A 23543-nucleotide genomic window follows, 5' to 3' on the forward strand; every position below is an offset into this window, starting at 1 on the left:
GGGCACTATGGTGTTGAACGCTGAGCTGTAGTCAATGAATAGCATTCTCACGTAGGTGTTCCTTTTGTCCAGGTAGGAAAGGGCAGTGTGGAGTGCAATAGAGGTTGCATCATCTGTGGGTCTGTTATGCAAAATGGAGTGGGTCTAGGTGTTGATGTGAGCCATGACCAGCCTTTCAAAGCACTTCATGGCTACAGATGTGAGTGCTACGGGTCCGTAGTCATTTAGGCAGGTTACCTTCGCTTTCTTGGGCACAGGGACTATAGTGGTCTGCTTGAACAGTTGGTGGTGGTCTGCTTGAACAGCTGGAACAGCTGGTGCTCTCATGCATGCTTCAGTGTTGCTTGCCTTGAAGCGAGCATAGAAGTTATTTAGCTCGTCTGGTAGGCTCGTGTCACTGGGTAGCTCGCAGCTGTGCTTCCTTTTCTAGTCTGTAATAGTTTGCAAGCCCTGCCACATCTGACGAGCGTCGGAGCCAGTGTAGTACGATTRAATCTTAGTGTTGTATTGACGCTTTGCCTGTTTGATGGTTCGTCGGAGGGCATAGCGGGACTTCTTATAAGCGTCCAGGTTAGAGTCCCACTCCTTGAAAGCGGCAGCTCTACCCTTTAGCTCAGTGCGGATGGTGCCTTTAATCCAAAGCTTCTGGTTGGGGTATGTACATACGGTCACTGTGGGGACGACGTCATCGAGGCACTTATTGATGAAGCCAGTGACTGATGTAGTGTACACCTCAATGCCATCGGAAGAATCCCGGAACATATTCCAGTCTGTGCTAGCAAAACAGTCCTGTAGCTTAGCATTTGTGTCATCTGACCACTTCCGTATTGAGCGAGTCACTGGTACTTCCTGCTTAAGGTTTTGCTTGTAAGCAGGAATCAGGAGGATAGAGTTATGGATTTGCCAAATGGAGGGCGAGGGAGAGCTTTGTACACATCTCTGTGTGTGGAGTAAAGGTGGTCCAGAGTTTTTTTCCCTCTGGAATTAGGTAAAARGGATTTAAGTTTCCCTGCATTAAAGTCCTGGCCACTAGGAGCGCCGCCTCTGGATGATAATTTTCTTGTTTGCTTATGGCCTCATACAGCTCTTTGAGTGCGGTCTTAGTGTGAGCATCGGTTTGTGGTGGTAAATACACAGCTACGAAAAATATAGATGAAACCTCTTTTGGTAAACAGTGTGGTCTACAGCTTATCATGAGATACTCTACCTTAATATTAGATTTTGTGCATCAGCTGTTATTTACAAATAGACACAGACCGCCACCCCTTGTCTAACCGGAAGCAGCTGTTCGATCTTGCCGATGGACTGAAAACCCAGGCAGCTGTATTTTATCCATGTCGTTGTTCAGACACGACTCGGTGAAACATAAGATATTACAGTTTTTAATGTCCCGTTGGTAGGATAGTCTCGAACGGAGCTCATCCATTTTATTATCCAATGATTGCACGTTGGCTAATAGGACTGATGGTAGAGGCGGATTACGCACTTGCCGTCAGATCCTTACAAGGCACCCAGACCTACGTCCCCGATATCTCCGTCTCTTCTTAATTTGAATGACGAGGATTTGGGCCTTGTCGGTTGTCTGAAGTAAATCCTTCGTGTCCGACTCGTTAAAGAAAAAGTCTTTGTCCAGTACGATGTGAGTAATCGTTGTCCTGATATCCAGAAGCTCTTTTCGGTCATAAGAGACGGTGGAAGAAACATTATGTACAAAATAAGTTACAAATAACGTGAAAAAACACACACAATAGCACAATTGGTTAGGAGCCTGTAAAACGGCAGCCATCTCCTCCGGCACCATTATAAAAATCTCATGCTTGGCAGCTCATGCTAAACTCCATGCAAGCACTCATGTAGGCAATCACATTTAGCAGCTCATCTAGACAAATCATGCCTAGGCACTCATGCTACGGCAGTCAATGCTAGCAAATCATGATAGGCACTCAGCTAGGCGCTCTGCTTGGCAAGCGAATATGCTAGGCAACTGCCATGCTAGGCCAACTCGAATGCCTATCAGCTCATTGCCTACACATGAGCTACAGCAGGCAAGTAGCTCATGCTAGGCAACCAGGGTAGCTCATGCTAGGCAGCTCATGCTTGCAGCTCATGCTAGGCAGCTCATGCTAATGGCAAGGTAGCTCATGCTAAGCAGCTCATGCTAGGCAGCCTTCATGTGTAGGCAGCTCATGCTAGGTAGATCATGCTAGCAGCTTCATGCTAGGCAGAGTAGCTCATGCTAGCAGCTCATGCCAGGTAGCTCATGCTAGGCAGCTCATGCTAGGCAGCTCATGTTAGGTAGCTACAGGTCTTAATGAATGCAGGACTACTACAATGGTATACCCACCTGCAAGGAAGCAATGCCACTTGAGTCTTGTTACTGTACTTGCAATGTAAATAACATTATTTTAGTGCAGGTTTCAGTATACAGCCATAATCTTATTAGGATTTAACAGGGTGTCTTGTCAGTCTGTCCATCCATCCATCCTCTCCGTCTATGTTAGTAAATATACCCCCCCCCCCACCCCCCCCCCCCCCCCAATGTGCCTGGGCTGTGGGCTCCCTGGCTGGCCTGGATCCAATGACTAGTGAGTCTGCTCCCTGCTTTCAGCTCCACCACTCATCTCCCTATTTCTTTAATGTCATTTAGCTGCAGGGTGGCGGGCGCCTCGCTCAGCCATTAATCCRTTTCCAAATGCCATAACATTTCCCCAAAAACCCCTGCTTCTTAAAACCGATAATTAGAATGTCTATTTAAAGTTCAACACTCCCTGGCCATTATCAATTAAAATACGTTTAAAGGTGATCGGTAGCAGTTGTCAACAAATTCAATTTCTTCCTTTCCTCGCTTTCTCTGTTAAATTGGGAAAATTTTGAATGCTTTTGAGTGCTTTTGGATATTTGAGAGGTGGTAGAGGTGGCCTGAGCTTCAAATACCACACTGGAATGAAGAAACCGATTAGGAATAATTGGTACTTAATTTCTCTCTGAGTTTCTCCTCTGCAAGACTTAAATGCTGGCTAATTTGTTCCCTCTTTTTTACTCTGTGTAACAGATATAGTAGTCTTGATGTTGTAAGAGATGAAAGCCATTGTTTGCAGTCAACATAAGTTCACATCTAAATTGAAACATTGTGAGACTGATTGTCAGAGCATTTCATCTGAATAAGATAAAATACGATTAAAGGATATAACAGAGAAAGGAAATATCATATTTGTGATAACATTATTTGGGTTCTGATTCTATTATATAATACAGACACAATACGGAGTTGATGATGATGCATTAGTGTCATACAGGAGATGTGCATTTTTCCCAAAGGAAGCCCACACCTTATTGTTGGGAACGTACCATCTGGCTCTCTTAAGGGTTCTCAGACATCCATCTCCCTGCCTTGGACAACACTGAAGGAGCCTCTCTCAGAGAGAGAACCAACCGTGGCTGGCTGACAAGACTGATTGGCAATAAATTATGGATAGCATTAGTATATCATTATATTAGTATAATCATTAGTATATCATTATATTAGTATAATCATTAGTATATCATTATATTAGTATAATCATTAGATTCATTATATTAGTATAATCATTAGTATATCATTATATTAGTATTAATCATTAGTATATCATTATATTAGTATAATCATTAGTATATCATTATATTAGTAATATCATTAGTATATCATTATATTAGTATAATCATAGTATATCATTATATTTAGTATAATCATTAGTATAATCATTATATTAGTATAATCATTAGTATATCATTATATTTGTATATATCATTAAGTATATCATTATATTAGTATAATCATTAGTATATCATTATATTAGTATATCATTAGTATATCATTATATTAGATAATCATTTAGTATATCATTATATTAGTATAATCATTAGTATATCATTATATTAGTATAATCATTAGTATTCATATATTAGTATAATCATTAGTATTATCAATATTAGTATAATCATTAGTATATCATTATATTAGTATAATCATTAGTATATCGTTATATTAGTATAATTTATAGTATTATCTAATTAGTATAATCATTAGTATATCATTATATTTGTTGCATGATGTGATTCTGAATGTTATATGTCCGGTTCGGTCATAATCTTTTTTATATTTTAACAGATTTGGTGTATTTGTAAAATAAGCATGGGCCTGGATAAACTGCTATGTTTGATCATGATCCTTCAAATGTAAACATTTTTAAACAGATGTGTAGTTGCATGTTTTCATGTGTGTAAACTGTATTTGTGGATTTATCTGTGTGTGTACATCAGTGTTCCCAGTATCCCCATGATTTCCCAGTCTCTCTCTCTCTCTCCCAGCAGCAGTCTGCCTGAGGAGGTGTTCCCCTAATAAACCATTTCTATCCAGGGGAAAGCTGTGTCCAGCTCCAGCAACAAGACTACTCTGACACCAGGAGTTCTTTTGAAGTTGCCACCAGAGTCAGGCTCCCTCTGAGGGGGGCCATTGTCCTACAGAACCCCCCCTCCTCCACATTCCCTCCCACTCCATGGGTCCTCCTCAGTGCTAAAGTCTCACAGTGGTAACAGCTAGCAGCGACTTCAAAAGCCTGCCTATGAAAGGACTAGTTTGACCTCTGTTCACTAAGCAGCAGCTAAATCGGGTAGATAGACCATCAGGGTAATTTGTATCAACTCAATAAGTTACTATGCCGCTAAACCGGAAGGTCATGACTTTACGCCACGGCCACGGACCCATTCCCATGGCAACAGGACATCAATGTASCATCAGTTTCCCCCAAAACACCGGCTCTGAGTCTGGCTGTAAACGCTGTGTGGTAAACAAGGGTACGATTGTAGCCGAGACGACAGCACAAATTCTATCAGCGCTGATTGTGGCGGCATAGTCGGACAGGACAACAGAGGGACAGGAAGTGAGTGTTTCGGGTTGGGAGGGTGTATGAGGGTGTGGGGGTTCCACGCTGTCATGGCACGGAAGAATCTGCATGCATGAATGTCCTGGGAGAGAGGAGGATGATGATGATGGGGTAATGATTGCTGGGTTGAAGATGACTAGAGTTGATTGAATCAGGGCTGAGACTAAAGGTTGGAGGTCAGGGGTTTGGGAGGCTACTGGCTACTGTCAGGGGAGGATGACCCCCCTCCCTCCTTCATCGTCCAGTTTTTACAGCTCAACCAAAATTCTCAGCACGGCTAAAATCAATGTTGCCATTGTTGGGCCAAACAGTGCGTTCTTACCATGGCCAATGCAAAGAATGTCTGAAAGTTGGGGCCACTGGTCCGTTGGGACATACAGATTTGATTATGAGAAGGGCTAGAGTTGTTTTTCACCCCTCAGAAGAAAGGGGGTTTTGTTCCAGCTAGGGACAATGGGGCTTCTAAGTGGCATGTGAAACTGGGAGAACTCTGTGCAATAATTCAAGCCTTTGATTTGACAAATGTTTTTGCGCCTTCCTCCACATCTGCAAATACCTCCACTCTTTTTCTCTCTCTTCTCTTCTTTTTCTTTCTCACTCCCGCTCGATTTTTTTCTCTATCTCTCTTTCTCCATCTCTTCTCTTCCTCTACCAAGGACTGTGCCTTATTGCCTGCCTCTACCAATGCAAACTACTCACTGTTCTGTTTTACACACAGAAAAAAGACTTTAAAATAAATTTAAAAGAGAATAATAAATAACACGTTTGAGGAAAGAGTTGGGCACGTACATAGCCTAAGTTCTCCTATTTGGTCTTTTGTTGTTTGAATTAAAATAAAGGTTTCCTTCTCCGCTGTCACTTGTAGTTAGTGTGTTAGGGAGCTGTTATCAGGGCTGCTCCTGTGTGTGGAGTGAAGCTGACGGAGTGTGGAAACTAACACAGCCACTGTGCTGTGACCGCGTCGCCTGCAATCAACCACAGCAGCCGCCCAGATTAATCATGACAGTAGGCAATATTTCCAACATTATTAGAAGAGAAACCTAATATTTTGGGACATCAGGGAGCCTGGTGCTGGTGTCCATCAAAGTGAGGGCCTTCATCTAATACTCCTTGGATGGGTAACCCAGGCACTTAACCCCTTTTAGCTATTCCATCTCTTTCCCGTTTCCTCACCACACACACGTACAGAGAGAAACAGACGGACACAGGCAGGCTCGTGTGGGGTTATGATGAGGGATTTCTCATAGCAGGGATGTAATGCATTTATTTCCAACACAATTCCACACCTATTATGCCATGTTTTCAGAAAGCAAAACACTCACGTCACACATCGGGTCTGTTTGCAGTAGCATCAAGGAAAAGGCTTGGAGTTATTGAAAACAAAATGGACCTTCCACATTGCAATATCTGTGTGTGTATGTGTGGGCGTAGCTAGGATGTGGAGATTTGAAAGAGCTTGCAGTGCGGACATGCACCCTTGTGTGTGTGGTCTGATTTTGTCTCTGTGTGTATTTTCTATGTCTCTTGTGTCCTTTTGTGTGTGTGTGTGTGTGTGATATTGAGAGTGTGATTGGATGTGATTGTGTCTGGCATAGAGTGTGTGCAGGTGCTGTGAATCGTATAAAGGCCCTGGGCCGTGTGACTCATCTTCTCCTGCTCCCAGGACGTTTCACCTCTCAGCCAGCACGTCCATGGACAATGTGTTTGCATATGGATTACCAACACTCAGAGACATGGATCCTCCCCCAGGCCATTCCGTCTCCCCCTCTTACTCCCGGTGTGTGTGTGCATGTGCGTGTTGTGTGTGTGAGGTAGATGCATGATGACACAGGCAGACAGCATGGTTGGCTGAGCCCTCTGTTCGGAGACATTGATTGGCTGTGACACCTGGAGCCCTCCCCTGTCTCCTCACCCTGTACCATGGGCACTGAGACAGGATCAATGTCACCAGTTTAACGGAGGTGGTTCAGTCAGTGAATCATCCTTGCGTGATGACTAACCTTGCCTGAGACACGAAGACTTGCGTTAGCTTCCCGAGCTAATGCCTGGGCTCAGAATGAACCACTTCCACTGTGGCAGAGACAGCGACCATAGCAGAATGATGCATCAATCAAATCGATTCAGAGAATTGGTACAGTTTATTTAATTCTCAAGACACCACATTGGCAATTAATGTAGAGATCGTTTTCCTCTGCCCATTGATTCCCAGCCTACTCTCTCTGCCAGACAGCATTGTGTCTTTGTGCATTGAGCTCTATTTAGGGAGGGAGCAGGCAAGGGTCCTATCCTCTATATATAGTGCACTACTTTTGACCAGGGCCCATATTGGGAATAGGGAGCCATTTGGGACGCACTTAGYAAGACAGTGTTGTCCTGCTGGTCGTGTGCCTCACTGTGCCTCTTCTGGCTGTGTGATTGTTCATCAGGGGGTTTTGGGGTGCCTAATACACCATGGCGCTCCCCCATTTGTTTAATTTGTAAGGCTCTGACATCAATTGTTGAGCTTCATTTGGCATGTCGCAGCGTCACATGTCATTGCTAATGGGGCGAGGTGTGTGTGTTTGCGGGGGTGTGTGTGTTGGTGTGTGGGGGGGGGGGGGGGTTGTGTGTGTGCACGCATGCATGTGTGTTGGTTTGTGTGTACGTGAATGCGCATGTGTGTGTTGGTGGTCTGTTGCTCAATTTCATCCAGAGGGATGGGAGCCAAATTGCCTCCTGGTGCTCCTCAATGAGGTGCAGAAAGACCGAGAGGGGGCTTGGTATAATAGGATAAATCAAAGTCTCTGGAAAAAAGTCCAAAGTGTCTGTCAGGCTTCTGGCTGATGTCCACTTCCACATGTTAGGACGTACAATTACAGCATTATGGGACAGCTGGTCTGGTCCTCTCTACAATTCACACAGTACTGTCCCTTAATAATCTGGTGGCCTTTATGTGCCATAGACTCAGAGGGATGCTCTTTTAAAACCATGCATATTTCAATATGGCAGCACAAAAGGATGTGTGTGTGTGTGTGTGTGTGTGTGTGTGTTTGAGATACTAAACAGAGGTCTTCACTCTGTTGGAAAGATGACTTCACATCACAACACTGTGAAAGTCAGGGGTCTCATTCATTTTTAAGGCTCCCCTCTAACCATAGTTAAGATATGATTTAAAATGGACCAGCACAATGAGTGAAGGCCCACGCACCCCAACGATAACCCCGGGACATGAGTCACCCATCCAACATGCTTCATCACAATTAACAACCATCAGCAAATCCCCCATCACATGTTTGTGACGTAGCCGTCTGCTGAGTGGCTGCTGAGTGTTCCACCATTCTAGAAGTCACAGGTCTCACAGTGTAATTATTCAGTGTCTCAATGACGCCCATTTATCCTGTATTTTTATGGCAATTCAGCTCTGGAAAGGATCCAAGCATAACTGCAGTCAAAAAACAGATTAATATTTGAAAGAGAAACGAATGGAGAGAGAAAGAGGAGAGAGCGAGAAGGATAGAGAGAAGGAGAGAGAAGGAGAGAGAGAGAGAGAGAGGAGAGAGAGAGAGAAGGAGAGAGAGAAGGGGAGAGAGAGAGGAGAGAGAGAGAAGAAATAAGGAGAGAGAAGGAGAGAAAGAGAAGGAGAGAGAGAAAGAGAGAGAGAGAAGGGGTTAATTCTGTTGTGAAGGACTAATACATTCACACCCACTCAGATTGACTCACTCACCCCACAAAAGGACTCTGTGTTGTCTATTCTAGAGCGCTGTGCAGGACGCTGAAACTTGGAATCCTTTGTAGGCCGCGAGGAGAAGTCATCCTTTGTGAAGTTTCATGGAGTATATTTTACCATACGCCTTTGCACGATCAGCAAGACATTTGGAGATGCAACAGGCTAAAGAAAGTTTGCATAGATTAGCAGTGTTATTGCAAATGTTGAGCCCACTTATGTGTTAATCAAGCTAGTTGAAATGCAGGCCTTGTCCAGTTGGGCTTGTCGTAATGTGAAATGTACACTATTCTGACACTCAGACTGTTGACAAGGGTAAACTGTACAGAACGCTAACTGGACAAGCCCGGTCAGGAATTCGATTATCTAAAAGACCAGGCGGGTCGGATTTGCACCTTTAGGACTATTCTATTGGTTCCTTTGCGCCAGGCAAGCTCAATCAAGCACAGATCATGTATTTGAAGTCATTTTTAATTGCATTTGAACCCAGGTCTGGGTCAGAGACTCTTGGTTGAAATGAACCAACGCTGTCAAGGAGATAGAATACTGCATCTTCTTATTTCGCGACCAGTTAAAAGAGAGAAGCACAGCAGGGTATATTCACAATTACATTGACCAGGGCCCATATAGGGAATAGGGCTCTGGTCAAAAGTAGTGCACTATATAGGGAATAGGGCTCTGGTCTAAAGTACTGCACTATATAGGGAATAGGGCTCTGGTCTAAAGTAGTGCACTATATAGGGAATAGGATTCCATTTGGGACGCGGACAAGGTATTTTAATCTGAACTGAAACTTGTTCATCTTAAATGAGAAGCTTTAAAGCTACTACTATTAATCAATCAGTTATGATTGATTAATAGAGCCAATCATTGGCTGCTAATTGACTTCCTGATCAACCCCCACGACCCACCTGTTAGCAACGGAACGAGTCAATAACCAATCAGGTGGTGAAAAGGGGAGGGTCTTAGCTGTCAATCAAAATAAGCCTTTTGCCCTGAGTGAGGGCGGGGCTTGTTGTTGTTGCACTGAAGCGTCAATGGATGTATTCAATAACTGTTCAGCTTAATACATATATATGACACAACATGAAATGACAGTGTATATCTGGGAGGTTTGTGTGTGTTTACGTGCCTGTGTGCACTGATAGTACAATAGAGCCAGTTATTAAAATACTGTAATTTCTGTATGTATTGGGTCCTGTATGTATTGGGTGCAGTATGTATTGGGTGCAGTATGTATTGTTCCTGTATGTATTGGGTCCTGTATGTATTGCGTGCTGTATGTATTGGGTCCTGCATGTATTGGGTGCTGTATGTATTGGGTGCTGTATGTTTTGGTTCCTGTATGTATTGGGTGCTGTATGTATTGGTTCCTGTATGTATTGGATTCTGTATGTATTGGGTGCTGTATGTTTTGGGTGCTGTAGTATTGGATTCTGTATGTATTGCGTTTCCTGTATGTATTGGATTCTGTATGTATTGGGTGCTGTATGTTTTGGGTGCTGTAGTATTGGATTCTGTATGTATTGGTTCCTGTACTGTATTTGGATTCTGTATGTATTGGTGTCTGTATGTTTTGGGTTGCTGTAGTATTGGATTCTGTATGTATTGGGTGCTGTATGTTTTGGGTGCTGTAGTATTGGATTCTGTATGTATTGGTTCGCTGTATGTATTGGATTCTGTATGTATTGGTTCCTGTATGTATTGGATTCTGTATGTATTGTTTCCTGTATGTATTGGATTCTGTTAGTATTGGGTGCTTGTATGTTTGGATTCTGTATGTATTGGTTCTGTATGTATTGGATTTTCTGTATGTATTGGATTCTGTATGTATTGGGTTGCTGTATGTATATTGGATTCTGTATGTATTGGATTCTGTATGTATTGGGTGCTGTATGTTTTGGAGTTGCTGTAGTATTGGATTTCTGTATGTATTGGTTCCTGTATTGTATTGGATTCTGTATGTATTGGATTCTGTATGTATTGGATTCTGTATGTATTGGGTGCTGTAGTATTGGTTCCTGTATGTATTGGGTGCTGTAGTATTGGATTCTGTATGTTTTGGGTGCTGTAGTATTGGATTCTGTATGTATTGGTTCCTGTATGTATTGGATTCTGTATGTATTGGGTGCTGTATGTATTGGGTGCTGTATGTATTGGTTCCTGTATGTATTGGGTGCTGTAGTATTGGATTGGGTTCGGTTCTAATTAAAAATGAAAAGCTGAAATGTCTTGAGTATTCAACCCCTTTGTTTTGGCAAGCCTAAATACGTTCAGGAGAAAYYAATTGCTTAACAAATCACATAATACGTTGCATGGACTCACTCTGTGTGCAATAATAGTGTTTAACATGATTTTTGAATGACTACCTCATCTCTGTACCCTACACATACAATTATCTGTGAGGTCCCTCGCCAACCACTGTGTTTACTATTATTTGGCCATACTGGTCATTTATGAACATTTGAACATCTTGCCATGTTCTGTTATAATCTCCACCCGGCACAGCCAGAAGAGGACTGGCCACCCCTCATAGCCTGGTTCCTCTCTAGGTTTCTTCCTAGGTTTTGGCCTTTCTAGGGAGTTTTTCCTAGCCACCGTGTTTCTACACCTGCATTGCTTGATGTTTGGGGTTTTAGGCTGGGTTTCTGTACAGCACTTTGAGATGTCAGCTGATGTAAGAAGGGCTATATAAATACATTTGATTTGATTTGACTCGGTACTTGTACCCCGTGTATATAGAAACCTTATCGTTACTCATTGTGTATTTATTATTACTTTTATTATTATGTGTTTTACTTTTCTGTTATTTCTCTATTTTCTTTCTCTCTGTATTGTTGGAAAGGGCCCGTAAGTAAGTGTTTCCACTGTTAGTCTACACCTGTTGTTTATGAAGCATGTGATGAATTCAATTTGATTTCAGAAGATCACAATGGCACTCAAAAACAAACCAGAGCGCTCCTTGTCACAACAGATTTGGCATCTCTCCTCCAATGTGAAATGTTTAGATTCTCTGTCAAACCTTTCTGGCAAAGGGCCCAATCAGTATATTAATGTATAGCTCCTATGGCATCTTGGTGATTCGTTATCCAAAGGAGTGTTTAAGTAAGGTATTTAGACAACATTAATCTATCAACCAACAAAAAAAAGTGTCTCTCTTGGAATCGTGAAGTGGTTCCATTCAGCCACAGCTGAGAAGCATCAACCCCACACACACACACACACTCTCTTGGCACTCTTAGCTGTTGAAACATGATGATTATAATCAAATAAGAGGGTGTGTGCGTGTTCAAGGGTGTGTGTGCGAGGGCACAAACTCATGGATTCAATCTAGCTTTAAAATTCTCCATCACTGTCTGTAGAATGTAATCGCTGGATAACCAACTGGTTGTTACATACAATACATCACCCTCAATGTTTAATCATAATCACAACTTTATTTCTGTGTTAGGGTTAAGTGGTTTATTGCTAGATGCCGTATGGATGGGGAAAATGTCTGCTTATAGTACACCTCCATTTCAACGGACTTATTATTTAGCTATGTGATTTAGTGTTGTGTTATACAACGGGRGGGTCTGATCCTGAATGCTGATTGGTTAAAACCACATTCGAGCCGGTGTCTATTCCACAAGTTACCACCGGCTAAATCTATGACGTTGAAATGCCTYTATACTCTGTTCCATCCAATCCACTGTCTCATCAGCCCAGCCAGGCAATTTATAAACTTGATRTCCACTGTAAAAAGCATCTAGACATTGTCTTCCATTTCATTTAGACTAGCATTTGGCTTTTAWCAGCGGAGATTTGTTTAAACATTGCTGTCCGTCTCTCCGACATTTGCAACATTGTTTCAACATTACATTAGATCTCCAGCTGTCCCATAGTAATGAATGTATCGGGAGTCGGAACGAGAACAACAGGCAGACAGCTTTTCTTTTCTGTTTGAAAAATGAGAAAAAGCAGCAATATTATTGTTTGTCCCTCTTAAGACTCCATAGCAACAAGCCAATATACACTGWGTGTACAAAACATTAAGAACATCTGCTCTTTACATGACAGGTGAATGCTATGACCCCTTATTGATGTCAGTTGTTAAATCCACTTCAATCAGTGTAGATGAAGGGAAGGAGACATGTTTAATAAGTATTTTTAAGCCTTGAGACAATTGTGACATGGATTGTGTATGTGTGCCATTCAGAGGGTGAATGGGCAAGATTTAAGTGCCTTTGAACGGGGRATGGTAGTAGGTGCCAGGAGCACCGGTTTGTGTCAAGAACTGAAACGCTGCTGGGTTTTTCACGCTCAACAGTTTCCGTGTGTATCAAGAATGATCCACCACCCAAAGGAGATCCAACCACTTGACAAAACTGTGGGACGTATTGGAGTCAACATGGGCCAGCATCCCTGTGGAACACTTGACACCTTGTAGAGTCCATGCCCRGYCAAATTGAGGCTGTTCTGAGGGCAAAAGGAGGTGCAACTCAATATTAATGTAAGATAAATCAAGAAATATGTAATACATTTTGACGTTTTTGCCAAGGAATTCTTAGTCGTGTAATTTTACATCTAAGATGTTTGGTGGAGAATTTCTCAAGTGAAAAAATTGCAGTAAAACTAGTCATCTCTTGTTGAATGACGACAAACACTTAACTGAAGATTCCCTATGGTTGACCAATCACCGCCGAAGGGSCGTAAATTTCAGCTACCYAACTTCGGCTATCTTCAAGAAAAACTTTGTGTGCTCGAAAAGCTCGAAAAGCCCATTTGTGTGCTCGAAACTTCAGAACGCTGCCGAACACCAAAATGAAAGAAAATGTTTACAAAATATCGTCATGATATATGCGCAAATTGTTTTGACTGGAAAGTATACYGTAAGCTTAAGCCTAACCTACAGGTAACTTCTTTGGAACACAGTTTCGCTACTTAGCAATGAACTACTGTGCGGTGTTTGGGTGGTGAATGTTATCACAATAATGCCCACACACTGTGTGTTGAATGGAATAGGAAGTAAAAACAGAGGAGTGTCTGTTGTCCAGAGCAGGGTTGTAAAGCTCTGGCATTATGGGCCTGCTGCACATCCACTTCGTCCCAATCTCATAATCACTCCCTCTAGGATTTCTCAGTATTTTTTCAAATAGATTTACAGGCAAAAATGCTTGGTTCTACTGCTGCATTTCTTACAGTTTTCATGTCAATATCCGATGAATGTGACGACTTTGTCGCGAAAATGCGCTGACGAAAGAAAAAAGTTTGTTGACGTGTGGCTTGATTGAACCATATTATGTAGTGCGGCGATTAGTTGAGAGCCCTCTTTTTGTACTGCAACGATGGATCAGTTTTATATGATAATATTGCGATGATTTCACTGTTTTATGTGGAAAGAGTGCAGAGATTGGTCAAATTTGCAAGCCCTCTCATAATATGTGGGGAATTGTTGATTTTGCCCCGAAAAAATGCGATTGCAGAATCATGGAATCCTGGAGGGATTCAAACATCTTGTTCCAAAATCATGGGCATTAATATGGAGTTGGCCCCCCCTTTGCTGCTATAACAGTCTCCATTCTTCTGGGAAGGCTTTCCACTAGATGCTGTAACATTGCTGCGGGACTTGCTTCCATTCAGCCTCAAGACCATTAGTGAGGTRGGGCACTGATGTTGGGCGATTAGGCCCACAGTCGGAGTTCCAATTCTTCCCAAAAGTATTAGATGGAGTTGAGGTCAGGGCTCTGTGCAGGCCAGTCAAGTCCTTCCACACCGTTCTCGACAAACCATTTCTGTATGGACCTCACTTTGTTCATGGGGGCATTGTCATGCTGAAACAGGAAAGGGCTTTCTCCAAACTWTTGCCACAAATCTGMAAGCACAGAATCTTCATTGTATGCTGTAGAATTAAGATTTCCCTTCACTGGAACTAAGAGGCCTTGCCCGAACCATGAAAAACAGCCCCAGACCATTATTCCTCCTCCACCAAATTTTACAGTTGGCACTATGCTTTGGGGCAGGTAGCGTTCTCCTGGCATCTGCCAAACCCAGATTCGTCCGTCGGACTGCCAGATGGTGAAACGTGATTCATCACTCCAGAGAACGCGTTTCCACTGCTCCAGAGTCCAATGGCGGCAAGCTTTACATCACTCCAGCCGACGCTTGGCATTGCGCATGGTGATCTTAGGCTTGTGTGCGGCTGCTAGGCCATGGAAACCCATTTCATGAAGATCCTGACGAACAGTTCTTATGCTGACATTGCTTCCAGAGGCAGTTTTGAACTGTAGTGAGTGTTGCTACGCGCTTCAGCACTCGGCGGMCCTGTTCTGTGAGCTTGTGTGGCCTACCACTTCGCGGCTGAGCCGTTGTTGCTCCTAGAAGTTTCCACTTCACAATGACAGCACTCACAGTTGACCGGGGATGCTCTAGCAGGGCAGAAATTTGACAAACTGACTTGTTGGCAAGGTGGAATCCTATGACGGTGACACGTTGAAAGTCACTGAGCTCTTCAATAAAGCCATTCTATTGCCAACAGTTGTCTATGGAGATTGCATGGCTGTGTGCTCAATTTTATACACCTATCAGCAATAGGTGTGGCTGAAATAGCCGAATACAGTAATTTGAAGGGGTGTCCAGATACAGTGTATTGTCTCTGACCTCACTTCCTTATATAAATCAATGTCTTGTGTATTTTTAAACCTTTCTGTGCCTGGGTTATCTGATAGCGATGGAACCTAGGCTTACAAGTTTTAACAATGCATCTTTCCTACAAAGGCCGGACATGTAACACGTGTTTCCCAAAACACCACGCAGAGAGAACGTTCACTAAGTGAGTTGTTGAGGCAGGTGTCGACACTGATAGGATGGAAAGAAAGGCAGTGCTGCTCTCAGATCAGCTTTCTCCAGTCAAATCTTACCCTAACATTAGAATTATTCCACAATACTGACGACTGATCAGCTCCTAGAAAGATAATATCACCTATTGGCTGTAAATATTGAGGCGGCTTATTCAAATTTTTACCCTATAATAATGCACTAACTCAAGATTTGGCACGTCATTGCGCACATGTTAGGCTACACATCATGAAATATATTGAAGCAAAAATTACAGACAGTAGCCAAAAAGCTAAATATAACTACCTTGAATGAACATGAAATTGATTTCGATTGCGCAACCAGGGCTGGTAAAACCCTGGATCATTGTTATTCTAACTTCCGCGACAGCATTACTAAGCCTCCTATAAATACGGAAACGCACTGCACCCCGCACTCCCACCTTTGCTTGCTTCCAGCCTACAACAGAACACTAAACAAGAAGCTCCCGCCGCTCAGATCTGTTCCATCTGGTCTGACCAATCTGATTCCACGCTTCAAGGCTGCTTCGATCACCTGGATTGGGATATGTTCCGCATTGCGTCCAACAACAACATTGACGAATCGCTGATTCGGTGGCGCGTTCATTAGAAAGTGCCTCGGCGATGTCGTACCCACACAACTATCACTTCAACCAACCAGCCGTGGATTGATGGCAGCATTCGCGCGAAACTGAAAGCTCGAACCACTGCTTTTAACCAGGGCAGGTGACCGAAACATGACCGAATACAACAGTGTAGCTATTCCCTCCGCAAGGCAATCAAACAAGCTAAGCGTCAGTATGAGGACAAAGTAGGTTGCAATTCAACAGCTCAGACACAAGAGTATGTGCAGGGTCTCAGTCAATCACGGATTACAAAAGAAACCAGCCCCGTCGCAGACCAGGATGTCTTGCTCCCAGACAGACTAAATAAATTCTTTGCTCGCTTTGAGGCAATACAGTGCCACTGACACGGCCCGCTACCAAAACCTGCGGACTCTCCTTCACTGCAGCCGACGTGAGTAAAACATTTAAATGGTGTTAACCCTCGCAAGGCTGCAGGCCCAGATGGCATCCCCAGCCGCGTCCTCAGAGCATGCGCAGACCAGCTGCTGGTGTGTGTTTACGGACATATTCAAACAATCCTTATCCAGTCTGCTGTTCCATGCCGTAGCACTCACTTCCGTCATCATGAAGTGCTTTGAGAGACTAGTCAAGGACCATATCACCTCCACCCTACTGACACCCTAGACCCACTCCAATTTGCTTACCGCCCCAATAGGCTCCACAGACGCGCAATCACAACCACACTGCACACGGCCTAACCCATCTGGATAAGAGGAATACTATGTGAGAATGCTGTCATCGACTACAGCTCAGCATTTAACACCATAGTACCCTCCAAACTTGTCATCAAGCTCAGACCCTGGTCTCGCACCCGCCCTGTGCAACTGGGTACTGGACTTCCTGACGGGCCGCCCCCAGGTGGTGTAGGGTAAACAACATCTCCACCCCGCTGATCCTCAACACTGGGGCCCCACAAAGGTGCGTTCTGAGCCCTCCCTGCACTCCCTGTTCACCCACGACTCGTGCGATCAGACGCCTCCACAATCATACACATTTGGGACGACACTACAGTGGTAGGCTTGATTACCAACAACGACGAGACGCCCTACAGGGAGGAGGTGAGCCCTCGGAGTGTGGTGTCAGGAAAATAACCTCACACTCAACGTCAACAAACAAAGGAGATGATCGTGGACTTCAGGAAACAGCAGAGGGAGCACCCCCCATCCACATCGACGGGAAGCAGTAGTAGGGGTAGTAAGTTTTAAGTTCCTCGGGTACACATCACGGACAAACTGAATTGGTCCACCCACACAGACAGCGTTGTGAAGAAGGCGCAGCAGCGCCTCTTCAACCTCAGGAGGCTGAAGAAAATCGGCTTGTCACCAAAAGCACTCACAAACTTCTACAGATGCACAATCGAGAGCATCCTGTTGGGCTGTATCACCGCCTGGTACGCCAAGCTCCGCCCACACCGTAAGGCTCTCCAGAGGTAATGAGGTTCGCACAACGCATCACTGGGGGCAAATACCTCGCCTCCAGGACACCTACACCAACCGATGTCACAGGAAGGCCATAAAGATCATCAAGGACAACAACCACCTGAGCCACTGCTTGTTCACCCCGCTATCATCCAGAAGGCGAGTCAGTACAGGTGCATCAAAGCAGGGACCGAGAGACTGAAAAACAGCTTCTATCTCAGGCCATCAGACTGTTGAACAGCCACACTAACATCGAGTGGCTGCTGCCAACATACTGACTCAACTCCAGCTCACTTTAATAATGGAATTGATGGAAATTGATCAAAAAATGTATCACTAGCCACTTTAAACAATGCCAGTTAAATATATGTATATGTTTATGCTGTACTCTATATTCATCTACTGCATCTTGCCATATTTTTGTATTACTAGCCACTTATCCTCATGGAGCCTCTACCCGGTCCGGGATCACCCCCACCCCCCCACACACTATTAGCATAGCTGCATAGCTTCACAAGTAAATAGTAGCATCTAAATTCATTAAATCACAAGTCCAAGACACCAGATGAAAGATACAGATCTTGTGATAAACCCATCATTTCTGTTTTTTAAATGTTTACACGGAGAGACACAATATGTAAATCTATAGCTAAACACGTTGCAAATACACAATTTCTTTGTCCACCATTTTTCTCTCACACAGTAGCTATCACCAATTCGGCTAAACTAAGATATTGATAGCCACTAACCAAGGAAAAAACTCATCAGATGACAGTCTGATAACATATTTATGTATAGGATAGGTTTTGTAGAGAAATGTGCATATTTCAAGGTAGAAATCACAGTTTACCATTGCACCACTCCATCACAGACCACTAGAATCTAACAGAGAGCAACGTGATGACAATTTACTCATCATAAAACATTTCATAAAAATAGACAAAGCATAGCAATGGAAAGACACAGTGTCTTGTGAATTCAGACAATATTTCAGATTTTCTAAGCGTTTACAGCGAAAACACAATAAATCGATAAGTTAGCATACACATGTGCAAACGTTACCAGAGACTCGATTCAGCCAAAGAGAGCTTACGTAACTCATCGCCAAAATATATTAATTTTTCACTAACCTTCTCAGAATTCTTCCCATGACACTCCTGTAACATCATTTTACACATACATATAGAGTTTGTTCGAAAATGTGCATATTTAGCCATACAAAACCGTGGTTTCACGAAATAGTAGCAAATCCACCTCAAATGTCGGACGTCATCCTTCAGAGTGATCTAGTTTAATCGAAAGCTAATCATATACTTGACTAAAAAATACAGGGTTGAACGGAATCGAAAGACAAATTAGTTCTTAATGCAACCGCTGATTTACATTTCTAAAAGTATCCTTACTGTGCAATACAGGGTTCGCCAAGTGAAGCGATAACCAACACAAATGGCGGATTATGCGTTTAAAATATTTCGACAGAACACAAGATTATCATATTAAATATTTCTTACTATGAGTGATTTTCCATCAGATTCTTGGGCAATTTATCCTTCTTGGGTCTATACTTCTTTTTGGCGATAGATGTCCTCTGTCCTTCGAAATGTCCACTAACACTCGACCGAGACCCGCGCCGGTGCGCCAAAGCTTCAACACAGCTGGCCCCCCACCGACCTCCGCCGCCTTCCCTACAATACGCACTAAACGGCCTATAACATTCTCTCGATATCACCAACGACCACCACAACGCCACCCCCGCAAACACAACCAAAACAAAAACAAAAAAAAAAAAAAAAAAAAAAAAACAACAAAACAAAAACAAACACAAAAAAAAAAAAAAAAAAAAACCAAACACAAAAAAAAACCACCACCCACCACACCAACCCCAACACCAAAAAAACCCCCCGCCACCACACCCCAGTCCACCCCCCCCACCCCCCACGACACCCCACCACACCGCCCCACACTTACTATGCATAGACCCACTACTAATCATTAACGACCTCTAACGTAGTCACAACACTGGAGAAGCATCCTTACTGGCTAAACAGACCCTTCCTCGCCAGGCGCACACCGCAATACCACGACTAGATACAACTCTTCGCTCCCACCGCGACCAGGAAACCCCGGGCTGGGCCCCCGTACTTCCACGTTTTGCTTGTTTTTATAGCGTGCGTGCTGAGATGCGCCGCCATCAGAATCCCACTTACAAAACGTGCATGACGTTACACTGACACCAGAGGACGACGTATACCGCTAGTATCCAGGTTTCATCCATCACACCATAGCACCTTTACAGGCACTCTAAAACCACCCCAGGACCTCAGGCTAGTCAAACCTTTCTTGAATCTGACTCCCTGTAACAGCCCGACCACTCCCCCTGTAGAAAAGCTAGTTCCTCCTCGCTCCACCTCAACGAGACAAAATCACCCTCCCAACGCGCCCCCATAGAACTAGGAAAATGTTTTCCTATCCATCCATGACGACATCCCCTCTCGCCATCTGTCAGATCCAGAATTACCGCCAGGCCGACGACGCCCGCTTTAATTCTGGAGCACCCAAAAACTCGCTTAACTGCCGGAACAAGCACCCCCTAGTACAGTTGCACGGAAGCACAGCTGTTCACACTATGCACTTTTTGTTTACCTACCCTACATTTCTCTCTCATATGTATATACTGTATCGATACTATTACTGCATCTTGCTATGCCGTTCTGTACATCACTCATTCATATTCTTAAGTAATATTCTTTATCCTTTACACTTGTGTGTATAGGTAGTAGTTGTGGAATTGTTAGGTTAGATTACTCGTTGGTATTACTGCATTGTCGCGAACTAGAAGCACAAGCATTTCGCTACCACTCGCAAATTAAACATCTGCAGAACCATGTCGTATGTGCACAATAAACTCTGATTCTGAATTCTGATTTGAAATATATAGGCCTATGTAGTCTATACTGTAGGTAGGCTATTTAACTTTTAATGCAGTCYTTCTCGGTTGTCATTTGAAGCATCTTTTCATATCCTTCCCCTGTGTGTAACAGTTGCAAAAACATTGGCAACGTTGTATTTGTGGTCAACTTAATTATGAAGTTATCAGAAGTTACAGAGAGACAGATAAACATCTTGATTATATGTTTAGCAGAGATCTTCTGTGTATAAAGTGACGGAGTAAGGAAAAAAACACATCTTTAACGACCCACTTAGCTGTTCTACGAGTGGTCTGAGGCAGACAGTAAATAACAAGCGTTTTCAAGTGCAACTTTAGTAATGATGGTTTTGGAAAACAGCTCAGAGATTTAACAATGCTCCTATGAAGGTWCTAACAATGAACTTTTGGGAAACCGGGCCCTGGACCGTTAAATACCCATCACCCATCATTCCACACACAGCGGCCCACAAAATGCTGCATTCACATCCCAGTCTTGAATGAACGTTTTAGAGTCACACTAACAACAACAAGTTGTTTGTGATATTAAGCATGAATACCTTTTCACGTAGGAATGTMCTGGTAAATTGGATATTTTCAAAGCAGCATGCTTTAGATTACTCCTTGGCGTTATCAGCTGGTATTCCATGTTATTTCCTCTTCTAATTGGCTGGAAGCATCTGCTTGCAAGGCAGCACAGTGTCTGCTCTTAAAGTGACTGAGAGACATGGCGCTATGGGCCTCTCTAGTCTACCAGCCACTGGACTGGCACTGAGCTTTGTGGGTGCCACTCTGCATTCTGAACAGATAGAGGAAGGTTTTGCTTTGGTACAGCAAGCAGGCATTATCTCTTGAGAAAATCTCTAAGTCTATTAGAATTCTCCTTCTGATATAAAAAAGCACCATTGATCGAATTCTCACCAATGGTAATCAATTGAATAAAGCAGGAATTGTTTAGAGAGGAAAAAGGAAAGGCCCAACGCCAGGCCGGGCTGCTGGTTAGAGAGCTAAAGCCCGTCTGGGGGGACATCCAGCATTGAGCTCTGCCACAGGCGCCTGGAGGAGCCTAACATACAAAGGAAAGACTCCATATTTATCTTGATTAGTACATGAAGTCCCTGCGTTGTGTGCTGATAATGATTACATTTCTGTAGCTCTCAGCAAATGTGTGTGGTTTTTACTATAATGTTTGATTAGAACCTAACGTAAGTKTAAGAGAAAGGGGGTTGAGGGTCAAAAGTTGAGGGTCACATTAGGAGAAAACACTCTTGTCTCTGCCATACATAGTTAAAGAAGTYGTGTGACTCCAATTTTTAACAGGTCCCTTATTCAATGAACGTCTCAGGATGTGTTCCTTTGAAACCAAAAGCAAAACAAGGTCTTCTTCTTTTAAACTGTAGATTAAATGATAGCTGCCGAAGCTTCTCTGTAAATGTGTGTTAAACTGTTTTAGCATAGCTTAGCGGTTGATAGAGGCCCTAGACAGGGCGGCCTTGTTGCCCTGGACCAAGGGGATGACTCTGGACAGCTAATAGGATCAGAGAGCAACAGTGAAGTGGTTAGCTGGTGGTGTCTGAACGTTGCCACAAAGCAGCGCTTTCAAAGCAGCCTGACTCCCCATCAGAGAAGTGGGCAGAAAGGAAGTTTCAAGTTTTATTAGTCATATTTACGGGATACATCATATAACGAAATGCTTACTTGCAGGTTCGTTCTCAATAAGAAATAATACACGATAAGAATACAAACATAAAGTAAATGCCTCAATAGAATAGAATAAACATTTTAGCATAAGTAATGTGGTCTCAACAGGTTATTCCATTACGATGTCGCCGAAGAACCATCTGCTAGCACCAGCCCGCTAGCTTTCTGAACGCTGTGTCTCCCGCTCGTCTAGCTAGTAGTGACTACCGAACGGCTACCTGACTCACCTATTGCTGCTCTTTGGACCCTATGATCACTCGGCTACACAGCTGATGCCCCCTGGACTGTTTCAATAACACGGTACCTCATTTTGTTTATCTGTCGGCCCCAGCCTCGAACTCAGGTCCTGTATGTACCTAACTGACCCGCTCTGCCCATTCATCGCCATTTACCCGTTGTTGTCTTAGCTCTCCCGATCAACGCCTGTGATTGCTTTCTCCCTCTCTCTAATGTCAAGATGCCTTGTCTACTGCTGTCTTGGCTAGTTCTTATTGTTTTATTTCACTGTAGAGCCCTCAGTCCCGCTCAACATGCCTTAGATAGCTCTTTTGTCCCACCCCCCACACATGCGGTGACCTCACCTGGCTTAACTGGTGCCTCCAGAGACGAAAACTCCCTCATCGTCACTCAACGCCTAGGTTTACCTCCACTGTACTCACATCCTACCATACCCTTGTCTGTATATTATGCCCTGATTATGATTATGCCCATTTATTTTACCACGCCCAGAAATTTGCTCCTTTTATTCTCTGTTCCCAATGCACTAGACGACCAGTTCTTATAGCCTTTAGCCATACCCTTATCCTACTCCTCCTCTGTTCCTCTGGTGATGTAGAGGTTAACCCAGGCCATGTAGCCCCCAGTTCAACACCTATTCCCCAGGCGCAGTCATTTGTTGACTTCTGTAACCGTAAAATGCTTGGTTTCATGCATGTTAACATCAGAAGCCTCCTCCCTAAGTTTGTTTTATTCACTGCTTTAGCACACTCTGCCAACCCTGATGTCATAGCCGTGTCTGAATCCTGGCTTAGGAAGMCCACCAAAAATTCTGAAATTTCCATCCCCAACAACAACATTTTCTGCCAAGATAGAACTGCCAAAGGGGGCATTGTTGCAATCTATTGCAGAGATAGTCTGCAGAGTTATGTCATGCTATCCAGGTCTGTGCCCAAACAGTTTGAGATTCTACTTTTAAAAATCCACCTTTCCAGAAATAAGTCTCTCACTGTTGCCGCTTGTTAAAGACCCCCCTCAGCCCCCAGCTGTGCCCTGGACACCATATGTGAATTGATTGCCCCCCATTTATCTTCAGAGTTCATACTGTTAGGTGACCTAAACTGGAATATGCTTAACTTCTCTAGGGTAGGGGGCAGTATTTTGACATCCGGATGAAAAGCGTGCCCAGAGTAAA

Source organism: Salvelinus sp. IW2-2015, linkage group LG16 (assembly GCF_002910315.2).
Source record: "Salvelinus sp. IW2-2015 linkage group LG16, ASM291031v2, whole genome shotgun sequence".
NCBI lineage: Eukaryota > Metazoa > Chordata > Actinopteri > Salmoniformes > Salmonidae > Salvelinus > Salvelinus sp. IW2-2015.